We start from the raw sequence: 13,781 nt of genomic DNA, 5'->3' as shown, positions 1-13,781 counted from the left end.
GACAGAGAGGAGAGAGAAGAGAGAGAGAGAGAGAGAGAGAGAGAGAGAGAGAGAGAGAGAGAGAGAGAGAGAGAGAAGAGAAGAGAAGAGAAGAGAAGAAGAGAAGAGAAGAGAGAGAGAGACAGAAACAGAGAGAGGGAGGGAGGGAGGGAGAGAGAGGGGGGGGGACATGCAGCATGATATCTCAGGCTTCAGGAAATAGATTGCCCAGAGTTTACAACAAGGGCAAGCCACATTCCATGTCAGCAAAGGCAAAAAGTTCATGTGGCTAAACAGGAAATCTTTGGAAAGTAGAAATCCTAACTATTTAATCGCAAATGAGCGTACTAGAGAAGTAAAAATGTGGTGTTGACACTTAGCAAGGCAGCCGCAGAGAATCACTGTCGTGGTAGCATCTGGTTATAGGGCACCCATGGAAATGGGCGGAGGGAAGTTTGGGGTCAACCAGAGCTAGGAGAGGGGCACAGGAAAGTGCCAATGCCTGAGTGGACTGTGCAGTTTGAAATACTGATACAACCCCAAGGGCTCACAACCCTCTGGAAAGCAAGGAGAAGGACCATATAATTTTACTCACAGATGCTCCCATACTAATACTAAAACTCTTCAGATAATATTTTCATGGAATATTTACCAGGAAGCATGGATAGCTCCAAGATGGTCATTGTAGAACAAGGATAATTTAGAGATCCAAGTTAAGGGACCTCAAAAACTGTAAAGAAAAAATCCATCGGTCTTGCAGGAGTAATGGGTCAAATGTATCACGTAGCAAAGGCCTGGGAGACCAGAGAGTGTCATAGGGGTAGGCTCTGTCTGGAAATCATGATGGTGAGGGGCTCACAAGATACAGACAGGAAATTGACCTGATTTTAAGAAGGGTCATGCTGGAATTCCTAAACCTTTAATGTTTAGTATAATACTGTCAAATGCTAATTGGCTTTTAGAAACAATACCTATAAGGGGATCATGAGGACCTATCTGACAATGTAGTGATGCTGGAAGCAACTTTGACTCATGACTGTTAGCCACGCATTCCCTTCCCAAGTGAGGCCGTTCTAGCGATGGGCAGGAACGCTGACGTTGGTGTGGATCTTTTGTTGCAGAAGGTATTTACTGGACAGACTAATTTAAGTAATGTTGGGTAAGGTAGAAAATGTAAGTTGCAGTCATTTACCCAAGACATGCTTCATCCCACACTAATGGTTTAAATCTTTTTTACTTAACCCATGGTAGTCTTATACTGCGTCTCTGCTTAACCAACAGGAACATTTTTATCCCATGGAATTAAAGATGCACAATAGTGTCCTGACCTGTGCACTAAATGGAGATGAACTTTTAGCTGTTCACCTCTTGGAATCTGTGGTTTGTTGTGGTGTATTGTCTTTCTTTGTGCCTTAGTCCTTTCAGTCTCATTGATACACTATTCTTGAGGGAGCAGATCTGGCACTCCTCTTGAAGTTGTGGTTGTTCAAAAATTCAGAAATGTGTGATGTGTCAGTAGGATGTTCCACAAGACGTGAACCACTAGCCTTCAGTGCTGTCCAGGCTGCTGACTATGATAGCAGACAGTGGGATGCTCATTGCTCGTGTCTCTCTTTGCTGGGAAGTGTTTGTCATCTTCTCCCTGACTTTGGGTCCTCCCTGTACCTCATGTTGAGGGTGATCCCCCAAATGACATGGTTGGTATTAATCCATCCTTCCCCTACTTGCTGGGAGTGTGGGTTTGGCAAGTTCACAACTGTTGCTGCTTCTGTAGAGTCAATGCTCTCAGCTGAAAAAACTGTCTGAAACAGATGCCCAAAAGCACAAGCCTAACTTTAAGAGGTAGCCCACAACCAAATGACCGATTTATATGAGATGCAAAGCATTTACCCTTGGCCTCAAAAATGGTGCCAATTACACCCCATGGTTCATTTTTATAAAACTTTATATGGTCTAAGGCTGAAGCTTGCCTCCAGCACAGACCATGAGTCTGGCTAGATCCTTATTTTGCCTGCTCCATCCCTCTCTCCCTCTTCCCTGAGATGTCTTCCTCAAAACTCACTTGCACAAGTATTTCCATTTGCCTTTCTGTTTCTATAAATTTGACATAAAGTACTCAGTCTCTCCTTTGTATAACGTCCTTCTATTCATCCTTTTCCCAACTTCATCATGACAAATAATACTTACCTTCAGGAAAATACAATACTGGGATAGCCCTGCCTATAGACCAAAAGGACATTTCAAACATTGACATTGAGTTAACTTTTGGCTCAGTTATTGCTTTCTGGTTGGGTGTCAAGAGTTGCCTGAAAGGTTTATTGAAATTCAAATCTATGAGACCTCTGCAGAGGGACTCTGAAGTCTGTATCTTGTCAGTTCTTAGGTACTTCCCTGTACATAGAATTTGAAACACTTAGGATGGGATATGGCCACATTGATTTCAAGGTTGTTGGTTTGATCTTCCTGAAGGCTACTGAACTGAGCATAAACACACAAACATGTAAAAAATGTACACACAACTTTTCCGGGTCCGAGAGTTCTGTTCCAGTCATATCAAGCCTCTTGAAAATGCGTTGCCCACATTTACTCATTCTTGTCTTTTGAACATTGTTCAGGCTCAAGGTCAACTCAACCTTGAGAATGAAAGTACATCATGGGGCTGCTGAGCTGTCTCTTTAAATGCCAATTTAAGGCAAGCACTTTTCATCTTGGAAGGCTGGAAGTTGGTTACTTACTGTTTTTTTCTGACACTGTGACTTTTGTGACAAAGACAAGATACAACCGTGGAGCATAGAAAAAACTGTGGTAGACTGGATCTTACTTTAAAAAATAAAATAAAAAAAAAGGAATAAATAGAATTCTCTCCTTCTGGCAGTAATCATCTTCAATGTTGTAACCTGAATGGCTGCCGACATTGACCTAAGTAACTGTGCGAAGACAGCGAATTGGGATTTGCTACTCTTTCCATTTTCTGAAGGTGAGGGTCAGATGCAGGTGTGCTCAGCAGACTTTCTCAGTCTGAGCCGCCCTGACTGTCTTGCTTATTCTCTGGTGCCTCTTAAGAGAAGCACCACACGTGGTCTATTTTATAGGGAAAATGTTGACTATCTTCAGCTAAAGTGTGATTCAATCTGACCACATTCCCTTCCTGCTCCCCCGCAGGCCAGTTGCCGAGCTTTGACTTCAAGCAATACACAAAGTGTGTGATTCCATATGGGCTTTTGCTGTGTGGTAGCTGTTGTTGGTTTATTCGTGCCAGTTAGAGATGGCTCTGAGATAACAATTTGAAAGTCAGCATCCCACCAAGGTAAGAAAATTAGACGGATTTAGCATCAGTGATGCTAGCAAACACTGTGCAATGCTGTGGCCAAAATGTCCCCCCATTGAAAATGGTACCCCAGGAGCTCAAACCAAGTTGTTCTTTCCAGGAGAAATCAAACCGGGCATCTGGGCTCTCCAGCCTCCAAAACTCACAGATCAGAAGGGTGTGGAATTGTCAGCATGAGGAGGTGAAGGAGGCCAGGAATCCTTTCCAGAGCCCTGCTTCCAGCTCGCTGATACCGCTGCACCTGGGTAAGCCATCTGAGCTCGGCACGGTGACCCTGCCATCTGTCGCATCCCTCTGGGTAGCAGCTGGCCTTTTGCATAAGTTCTTCGCTGGAGGAGATCCGTTGGCAGCTCTGGGGACCTTCTTAACCCACCTGAGGAGGCTTTGTGGACACCATGGAAGAACATGTTTTAAGAAAAGAGTGAGAGGAGAGAGAAATGATATAATTTTTAAAAAGCATTCTGCTTCCCTTTGAGCAAGACGCTTTCTATTACTAACTCTCATTTAGGAGGCAAATCTAAGATGGATTCACAATGGTGTTAGAACAGAGGGAGTGAGCAAGGGCTTTAGTTCCTAATGACAATGTATAAGTCGGTATCAAAGCAGACTCAATTTGAGAAATCAGTACATAGCTATTTAATTGTCTCTATAAGAGACCTCATAGTTTCTAATATTGCTTAGTGTAAAGCTTCATGTGTAAAATACACTTATATGCATATGCATCTGACTTCACACGTATGATGCCAGTATTTCATGCACTTGTATGTGTGTGTGGTGTGCCTACATGTCTAAATGTCAGCGTTCTGTGGCTGTGCTTGTGAGTATGCACACACATACACATGTGCACTTGGGTGCATATGTATGAATATGGATGTTCAGACGTCTCAGTGCATGCAACCAGGGGCTTTTTTTATTTAATAGTCACGAAGAACTTGTTACTGCCCTGACCGTCTTTCTCTGACCATTGCACATCTGGGAAGGACAAACATCTGTTGGCTTTAAAGGAGATGTGTATCACTTCTCTGGTTTGCTTGAGAGTTCAAACTTTGTGCCTGCCACTCACAGTTCCAAATCACCTTTCCGGTTCATCTCCTTCCCTCTATCATCCGTACTCCAAAGAACCAGGATTAGTCACCCCTGCTCACACATGCCATGCTTCTGTGACTGCCTTTATTAGCTAGTCCTAACCTAGGCTACTTTTAATATTAGCGCAGTGCTAGTGGCTTTAACTAACACATTTCAAAATGCCAACAGAAGACAATCTCCTGTTTTCTTTGTGGGCAGCAATCCTTTTGCTATCCTTGTCAGTAGGAAGAAAGGGAAGTTGGGGCAGACAATACTGTACCTTTATGCCAAAGATCCCCCCACTGTTGTTTTCATTTTATCCTCCAGGAAAAACATAGTGTCTGGTAAGGTAACAGTGAGACAGCTCAGTGGGTAAAAGTGCTTGCTGCCAAGCCCACAACTGCAATTTGGTCCCTGGAACCCAGCTCTGCCTTCCACATGTGTGCAGACTCTCTCTCTCTCTCTCTCCCCCCCCTCTCTCACACACACACACATACACACACACTACCCCCAAACACCACACATACACTACCCCCCACCCCCTACCACACACATACATATACACACCACAACCCCTACATACCACACATATACCTTACACACACCCACACCCCCCACATGCACATATGCATACACACATACCACACACACACCACAATACACCCACACACCACACACACCACATATACACACACCATGCACACACATTCACACACCATACACCACATATACACACACCGTGCACACAGACACACACACACCACATACACACCACACATACACACACGCATCACACATCCACCTACCTCCTCAACCCCTTGACTCCCCCAATCACAACACACATACACCAAACCACACTCCCTACCACCACACACACACACACACACACTACACACACACACACACACACTACACCTTTGTTGGCCACTATACTTCTTTTAATAAAACAAGGCTGGGATAAAAATGTAGGCCTATTCCAACCTAGAACCAAAGGCACAGAGTGGGTACTGACTGGTCCCTCCAGCTGCATGCCCTGAGTGGGTACACTCTGTCTGCTGCTTTTTGCCAGGCACCAAGCATAGACCCTGGCATAGGGCGCATGGTATGTAGCATCTCTATTTGTTGAATAAATAAACAGGTGAATTAATAAACTAATCAAACTGGTTGGTGGAGGAAGCGATCATTCATCTTTAGGTAGAGTGAATTTTGTTTTTCTATCGTCTCCTAATGTATGAAGTGATTTGAGATTTTCCCTTTGTCCTATTGCTTGGCATACAGAGTGATCACTTTGGTTCAATGTTTGTGATGGTGACTTGTGCTTGTTGGGAAGTTCTGAAACTTTCCTAAGCATTCCAGTTCTCTTTGTCTCCTAGGACTTGGGGCGAGTTTCCTGCTTCCTCCGCCCCGCCCCCCCCCTCCTTCATGACTCACACAATCTACGTTTATTCGTCATCCACGAGGAATCTAACAGGCACTTAGGATTGTGGGGATGGCAACAGTTCATGAAACACCCTAGAGAATGACAGGTTTATTAAACTAATACCTCAACTGTACTTTCTGATTGATATGGCCCGAGAGAGGTCTTTCCTGGTAGGCCTCCCAGCAAGCAGCTTCCAGCTTAGAGCTGCTGCGTGTCCATGAGCTCATCTGGCTTTGCTCACCAACCTGTTTGGTGATGGAAAGTCAGGGTTTCATCAGCTCATCTACAGTCAGAGAGTCGTGGACACTGCTCTGCAGCTTGCCTCTCTGAGTCTTTACTGTAAACTGTGACCGTGACTCTGCTGGGACCTGAGTGATTAGTCCACCACCACCTAGTTTCTGCCTGTGGTGACAGCCATGCAGAGGAATTCAGTGGCTGCAAGAATTCCTCATTGGTTCACTCCAACCATTTACAAAACCCGTTTTATATTCTGCTGTAAGTGGCAGGACACAAAGCCATATGCAGTATAGTCATGATTTCTGTCCTCTTTGGGCTCATAGAAAGTAAGGGCTGGGACTCAGAAAGCAAAAGTCCAGACTCTGCATTTTATTATGTAAGATGGCAACAGCCAATTCCTCTTACACCTATTGCAAGGGGAAGGGAATTCACCTACCTGGGCTTTTTGACTATGGGCCAAGACCTAGACACTATGGTACTATCATTTCAACTGTTACATAATTTGTTTTCAAAGATGTGTACATTGGAAAAGGGGTGGCGGTGCAGTGGTGGTGGTGGTGGTGGTGGTGGTGATGATGATGATGTGGTGGTGGTGGTGATGGTGTAGGGTGGTGGTGGGCGGTGGTGGTGGTGATGGTGAGGGTGTAGGGTGGTGGTGAGGGTGTGATGGTGGTAGTGGTGGTGGTCCTGGTGTTGGGTGTGGTTACCCTACAAAGCCAATGCATTTGGAAAAGCACATTCAAAGCTCAGATTCAGATAGAAGGTCCTGTTCATATACGAAATGAGTCAGCAGCTCTGAGAGCATACATTTACTAATTAATGCATGCATGTTTTATTTATAGTACTTCACAGATATTGTATTATGTGATTTTTCTCAACAATTCTGTGTGATAATTGCTCATCCTATGTGCATTTTACTGAAAGAATTCAAAGCCCAGAAAGACCAGGCAAATTCCTCAAAGACCTCTGCCTCTGGGTGTATACTACCCCTTGCATTATTTGAAAGATGACCCAAGTGGACCTGAGATACTGGGAAGCTCTGGGATAAAGTGTTATACAAAGTATTCCTCGGTCGTTTTCATCTGTAGAGTGGGGGAAATTGGAGTTTCTTTCTTTTAGGTTTGCTTTAAATAGTACATGAATCATGCACTGCATAGCACACATAATGAGACCATCACCTAATGAGCCTCAGTGACACATGACTGTATATGTAAAGACATAGTAGACATGGTTGCTGTAGGCACTCAGTATACTAAGCTATTGCTAACATACTGATCATGATTATTAATGGTTGAGACAAAGTAGCTGGTCATGAGTTAATCAAGCAAAATAAAGGGAGGCAGCAAAGAGTGTTCTGAAACAGAGAAGGACAATGTTGAAGGGATGATGATAAAGGAAAACATGATATATTTACCTTGTATTGTATTATTTTATTTTTTAAATTATTTACTTATTCACTTTACATCTTAATTGCAGCCCCCCCCTACTTCCCTCCTGGCCCCACCCTCCTCCCCTCCTCCCCTTCCCCTCAGGAAAGGGAGCCTTCCTCCTTGCCCTTATACCAACCACTGGGCACACCAGGTTGCATCAGGGCTAAGCACATCCTCTTCTACTGAGGCCAGACAAGGCAGCCCCGCTAGGGGGTAGTGATGGAACAGCAGGCAACAGAGTCCATGTCAGAGATGCTAGCAGATGCAGATGAAGACCAAGATGCCCATGGGGTGGGTATTACTTTATCATGATTCAGTGTCTTACTCTGTTAGATCAGACTGATCTAGAACTCACAGTGAAGAGCAGGGTAGTGTCAAACCAGCGCTAATCCTCATCACTCAGCCTTTATCTGAGTGCTGGCGTTATGGAAATAAGTAGCCACACCCAAAACAGTAATGCATGTAGATGTTCTAGATAAAGATTGTGATATTTTGTAGTTTATAATTTTTTTTCCCTGGGAAATTAATGCTGACACTTCTGCTCTTGAGTGGTTTTGAGCTGGATGGAAAAGCTAGGGTAACTGTTCCATTTAGAATTTCCAGGGAGTAGATCAAAATTTAGTTTACCCTTTGAGAGTGATGTGGTGATGGCGCTTAACAAGCGTTGTAGCTGGGGTAGCATCTATAAAAAAAATGGGCTTATTGCCATCTTCATCAGCACTCACAAGAGCAATGCTGTCAGTGATGGGCAGGGCTGCACACAGGACCAAATTTTCCTGTAAACAGTGTAGTCTCAAGAGAAAACTCTTAACTCTGTGATTATGACATTATTAGACCTATTGACAAACAACCCAAATGGCTATTTGGCCATTTATATTTATTTAGATTTTCTATATAAACTCCAACAAATGATAGAAAGATATAAATGAAAAAACCCAGGAGCTTGTGAGAGGAGAAGACAGAAGGTAAGTCATGTCTAGAAAGAGTTGGAAAGCAGATAAGTAGATGGTAAGAGACTAGACTAGGCTGAGTAGAAAGGGTTGACGGTTAAATGTGTGTGGAAATGGTATAAAAGCCAACAAGGGACAATGCATAACTCACTTTACGTCCTTCTGGGAGCAGGCATTGGAGGTAGTCTGTTTTTGAAGGTAAGAATAGAGGCATGAGTCAGTGCTGGCTTGCTTATAGCTTTAAATCAAATGATAACACTCTTTATATTTCCTCCTTCATCCAAGCCTAAGACTGGAGATTTAGTTTCTGGGAATGTTGCCCCAGAGGATGTAGAATCTGTGCCATTAGGCAGAGCAGGGGGAGGCAGGTGTCACACACACACACAAGGGATTAAGGGAAGGCTTCCTGCTGAAAGAGAAGCAGCCGCCCCATTCCTCCATGGTTGCCTCCCACAGCACTAGCTGCAGCTCCTTTTCAGACAAGAGAGAAAGGAGGTTTTCTTCAAGCAAAGGAGTCACTCAAGAGAAAAATGACCTACAGACTTGGGAGGATTTCTACAACCCTGGCAGTCAGCAAAAATAACACTCAAGCCCGGTTCCCTAACTGAAGCTCACTCTTGGAGGGTCCCACCCATGTGCACAGATGGTCTCAAGCAGTTTTTAAATACTTGCTTTTTAAAAAAGGACCATGAGATAAAGCCGTAATGCAAAAGACAACAAAACAAACAAACAAAAACAGGAAGCAAGGAAGACGGGTGATAGGGAGGTTGGATTGATGCTGAAGACTTTTCAGAGACATAGTAATTTGCATTCTCAGGAGAAGCAGGAGAAGACTGTGCATGTGGGGCATGCAGCCAGGATGCCATATTCAGAGAACGGGATCTTAGCATTATTCTTCATATGAAAGCAGATATTCAAAGTTCAACATGAAGATGAGTTATATGCTTGAGAAAATCTTCCAGAAGAAAGTAAAATGTGAAAAGTCAATATCAAAAAATACAGGAGAAAAGGATAAATAAGGCATAAGACTATTCTAGATGTTTTCATGTTTTTCTTTTTTTTTGAGAAAAGAGAGGAGATAGTAAGAGTATGAGAAAGCATGGGAGAAGAGGCAGGAGAGCGAGCGATGTAATAAAGAAGGGAGTAAAAAATGAAAGAAGAAAATCTACTACGAGCTAAATGAAGAAAATGGTAGGAGAGAAAACCAATTACTAAAGAGAGAATAAAACCTTCCTAAGAACTAATGCATAATTTCCTTAAATATTCATTTAAAATGCTATTTATTTTTATTTTGTAAATGCGTTTGCTTGCATGTATGTCTGTGTACCACTTGCATGCCTGTTGCCCATGGATGTCAGAAGAGGGCATCAGATCTCCTGTTTCTTGAGTTACCCGTGGTTGTGAGCTGCCTTGTGCGGGGTTGCCATTGAGGCTGGGTCCTCTGGATGAACAACCATAGCTCTTAACCACTAAAGCATCACTGTATCTCTAGGTAATAACATCTATACCCACCATCCTTACCGAGTCTCCATCAGCCTCCAGAGGGGTCATACAACCCAGAACAATATTCCATGAAATTCAGGGCACCGGAGTTAAAGAGGGAAATCCCAAGAAAACGCTTGGGAGAGAGAAATGGGCAAATGAGTAGGTACATGGTCACAGAGAAATAAAGAAGAAGCCATAAGAATGCCTTGAGTCTTTTGAGCATCACTCTCGCATGCTCTGGGACATTGAGATGATACCTTCAAAGTCCTGAGGAAAAAGGATGCTCAGTCCAGGAAGTCATCCTCATCAAAGCTGTCAATCCTCAACCGAGAATGTAAGAAAGCCAAGTGAAGTCTCCGAAACCTGGTTCTTAGCACCGTTCTTTGGAAGCTTTTGAGACAGACGACAGAGGGAGTATTGCGGTTAGTACTACACAGTGTCCTAGGGGATCTTGGAGTGGATCATCAGACTGGAGAAGCTTCAAGGTCAACTGAGCACAAAAAGCATCACAAGGAAGCCAGCTTGCATCTGTCAGTGTGGAAGAGCAAACGGGGTTGCCCATTGGACAGAGAAGGGTCTCCCACAGAGGCTGTGAACAGGGCTGTGGGTTAACTTGCAAACTCTTGAAAGAAAGAAGTTTAACATAAGCCCTTAGCAGCTCTTTTCCTCAGGCTGATTTGCTTTGTTGTCACCGTGAACACCTGGCTTGCTGACCATCTGATTTAGGGAAGGCAAGCTTTGTTTCTAGCCTTGAATGAGTTAGAAGGGGTTCTCAGCAGTTTCGTTCTACAGGAGGTTGTTGGGGATCCCGCGTTACAACTGTGGTGTTTGGATGTAGACATAAACCCGAGTGAAACCTAATACTTTGCACAGCCGAGATTTTACATAACAGAATAATCAAGGAAATGGCTAACTAAAAGACCAATTTTTAAAATTTGCATCTTTTTGTTTAACTCTGGGCCTCATCCAGACCCCTGTCCACACACCCCCCCCCCACCATTACGCATGCCAGCTGCACCCCTTAACCAGCCGCTCTAGAGATTCTTATACATCAAATTTCAATTTCTCCCCAGAGCCACGTCTAGGGATTTTTTTTCCCCTGTGGCACCACCACCTTCGTCTTGGAAACTCCTTGTACCGAGGATTAACCTCGTTTTCTTGGCTTACTCCCATATCTAGGCTTTTGGTAGTAAAGCAAAGCTTGGAATCTGACTCATCCAGGAAAAGCCCACCTTCTGCGTTTGCCTCCTTTCGGAGTGCACATGTTTCCACGCATCTTCTTGATGGAGCCTGCTAACCAGCTGGGAAGATGGAATGCTTCCTCTTCAAGGAGGACGGTGGCCGCTCCTGAGAAGCCAATACTCCTTTGGGTAAAAGCGAAGTACACATGGAATCTGAAGGTCCACACAGTAAGAAGTCCAGCAGTTGGCAGGTTGGGACATTTTCCTTCGAGGCCGTAGCGGTGCTCTAGTGTTAGGCCAGTTCATGCCTTTAAGGCATTTCGCGTCTATGGGATGAGCTCCACCAGTCTGCAAAGCCATCGAGAGCCATTGTCTTATTTTCTGCAGCCTGAAACAATGAAGGAAAGCTCTTTACATCCTGAAAAATGTGCTGATTGAAATATCATCTTTGGGAAGTCTGTTCTAAAGACACTAATTGATATTGTTTGAAGGAGTGTGAGCGTCTGTCACGAAAACCGTTTGAACAGCGGGCTTGTTTGCTTCTTTAGTTTGTTTAACTTGGCAGAGTTTTCCCTCCCCCCCACCCCTTTAGAAAACCTCCTATTTTGATTTATGAATGTTTTCAAATTTTTAAGATTCTCCAAACCGTTGTTTCACCTGTAAGTAGAGAGATAGCTTGTTTGGCTAACTGCCTTGTGTGACTCCGTGCCAGGCAATGAATAATGCCGTGTTCAATACTCTAAATTTGTGTTCCAAATTCCGAATTTCCAATGAGCTGCATGGAACACTACTGATAAGTGGCTGATTTTCCCTGCAAGGACTGTCTTATTTTAAACTTCAAATTCAGTTGCCTTACTGTATGCAAGGTAATTTCAAATGGATTTCAGAGGGGGGGCTAAAGACTGTTCATACTTGTTCTAAACCTGGGAGGTAGAAGAAGTGAGCTAATGAAGGAGTCATCTCCTCTTAGAGGACTGAGGCCTTTACAGCAGTACCAGGAGCCTCTCTTTCTTCCCCTCTTTCCACCCAAACTTTAAAAAGAAACCTTGAGTACATAACATTGCTTCAGTTGCTCTTATTCACCTCAAAGAATTTCTATATGTTGAAAAAGTTTTAAAAATATGCTGGAGAACACAGAACTTTTGCTGACGTTAAAATAAAGAATGGAGAGACCAGAGATCCATTCTGCTTTAAATAAAGTTGAACTGAAATTTAAATAATCGAATTGAACTTAGAAGCGATATTTAACTGCTTTTTCTTTCTCTGAGTTCCTCCCACCCCCAAGGCAATGTTATAAGTACCAGAACGGTATCAAAAACTCCTCTAACCTTTTTCCAGAATAAGGGAAATGGAGGAGGGGTCAATAGTTACTTCTCAAATGATAAATTTTTGGTTTCTTTATCAACCCGAGAAACATTTTTTTTCTCGTAATTTTGGTTGTAGCTGATGCACTGCCTGACTGGACCAGAGCGTGCACAGACCATCCAGCTCATTTCTACAGAGTGGGAATACTGGGCACAGGGCTTATGTCACCCTTACTGGCTTCATTTGATCAGGTTACTGCCTATTCTTCCTTGTCTGTACAGAATTGTCAAAAAATTAAAGTAAGGTGCTGGAGAGATGGCTCAGAGGTTAAGAGCACTGGCTGTTCCTCCAAAGGTCCTGAGTTCAAGTCCCAGCAACCACATGGTGGCTCACAACCATCTATTTGTTCTGGCAGGCAGGCATATATAAAGGCAGAGCATTGTACAATAATAAATAAATAAATAAATAAAGTAAACAACTGAGTTTTTGATTACTGTTTTATTTTTTCCCCTTTATAGATTTATTCTTGTTACATCTCAATGGTTATCCCATCCCTTGTATCCTCCCATTCTTCCCTCCCTTCCATTTTCCCCTTATTCCCCTCCCCTATGACTGTTCCTGAGGGGGATTACCTTCCCCTGTATATGTTCATAGGGTATCAAGTCTCTTCTTGGTAACCTGCTGTCCTTCCTCTGAGTGCCACCAGGTCTCCCCCTCCAGGGGACATGGTCAAAGGTGAGGCACCAGAGTATGTGAGAAAGTAATATCCCACTCTCTACTCTACTGTGGAGAATGTTCTGTCCATTGTCTAGATCTGGGTAGGGGTTTAAGGTTTACCACCTGTATTGTCCTTGGCTGGTGCCTTAGTTTGAGCAGGACCCCTGTGCCCAAATCTGCCTATCATAACGTTCTACTTGTAGGCTTCTAGGACCCTCTGGATCTTTCTACTTTGTCATTCTCCCATGCTTCTCTCATCTAGAGTCCCACTAGAATGTCCTCCCCTCTGTCTCAGTTTCCTGGTAAGTGAAGGCTTTCGTGGGACATGCCCCTTGGGCTAATATGCAGATTACTGTTTTAAAGAATGAAACATTTCTTGTTTAAAATATGTTCAATGTCATTAGCTTGGCTTCACACACTACACAGCTCCACTTAGAGATATGTAAGATGGACTTTTAGTGAATTTAGGGACCCTTATTTTGGGACAAATATTATGTTAAAGATTTGATAGTTTTGATGGACTATTAAGATAGACTAAGCAATATTCTTTTATTGTCCATACCTGAACACTGTGAGATATTTATGTGCCGTCAGAGGGGTAGAATGAAATGTATGATAGCTTCTAACAGGTCCTAGATCTGAAGAAAAAAATGACAACACCCTTGGCACCAGCTGCCAGTCAAA

General features: G+C 43.4%; 1 protein-coding gene and 2 long non-coding RNA genes across 3 annotated transcripts in view; 2 read left to right on the top strand and 1 right to left on the bottom strand.

Annotated features, from left to right (window-relative positions):
- The window catches only part of LOC311578889, a 28,484-nt gene extending 25,270 nt beyond the window's left edge, over window positions 1-3,214 (top strand). Inside the window, exon 3 of the long non-coding RNA XR_014772994.1 lies at window positions 3,142-3,214. This is a non-coding gene — a long non-coding RNA (uncharacterized lncRNA). The remainder of the gene's footprint in view (window positions 1-3,141) is intronic.
- The window catches only part of LOC311578682 (uncharacterized protein), a 240,209-nt gene that overhangs the window by 197,947 nt on the left and 28,481 nt on the right, over window positions 1-13,781 (top strand). The gene's annotated exons all lie outside the window — the stretch shown is intronic.
- LOC311578888 lies at window positions 388-11,797 on the bottom strand. The gene is made up of 3 exons (XR_014772993.1): window positions 11,733-11,797; window positions 11,127-11,463; window positions 388-3,689 (listed from the first exon to the last, which is right to left on the bottom strand). It is a non-coding gene; the product is annotated as an uncharacterized lncRNA (long non-coding RNA).

Source organism: Acomys minous, assembly GCF_964271855.1.
Source record: "Acomys minous genome assembly, chromosome: 12".
NCBI lineage: Eukaryota > Metazoa > Chordata > Mammalia > Rodentia > Muridae > Acomys > Acomys minous.
The sequence above is the reverse complement of the archived record's forward strand: the minus strand, read 5'-3'. Positions and strand labels throughout refer to the sequence as shown.